This window comes from Neovison vison, chromosome 6, assembly GCF_020171115.1.
Source record: "Neovison vison isolate M4711 chromosome 6, ASM_NN_V1, whole genome shotgun sequence".
Lineage (NCBI taxonomy): Eukaryota > Metazoa > Chordata > Mammalia > Carnivora > Mustelidae > Neogale > Neogale vison.
Window position 1 is genome coordinate 172,132,501 of NC_058096.1, and position 228 is coordinate 172,132,728.

Here is a 228-nt window from a genome sequence, read left to right on the forward strand (position 1 = left end):
TTAATTCATTTAACTCTTGCAGTGGCCCAGTAAGATAGTGATTAGAATCCCTGTTTTCTAGATGAGGAGAGAGAGGCTCAGGGAGGCTATGTCATTCCACCAAGGTCACACAGCTGGAAAGTGGTAGAGAGAGGGTTCCAGCATCAGGCCCATATTGTTCAGAATCCCTGGTCCTACCCAGCTCCTACATATCCTTGCCTTTTATCATCTTCATTTCAGGGGGCCCTG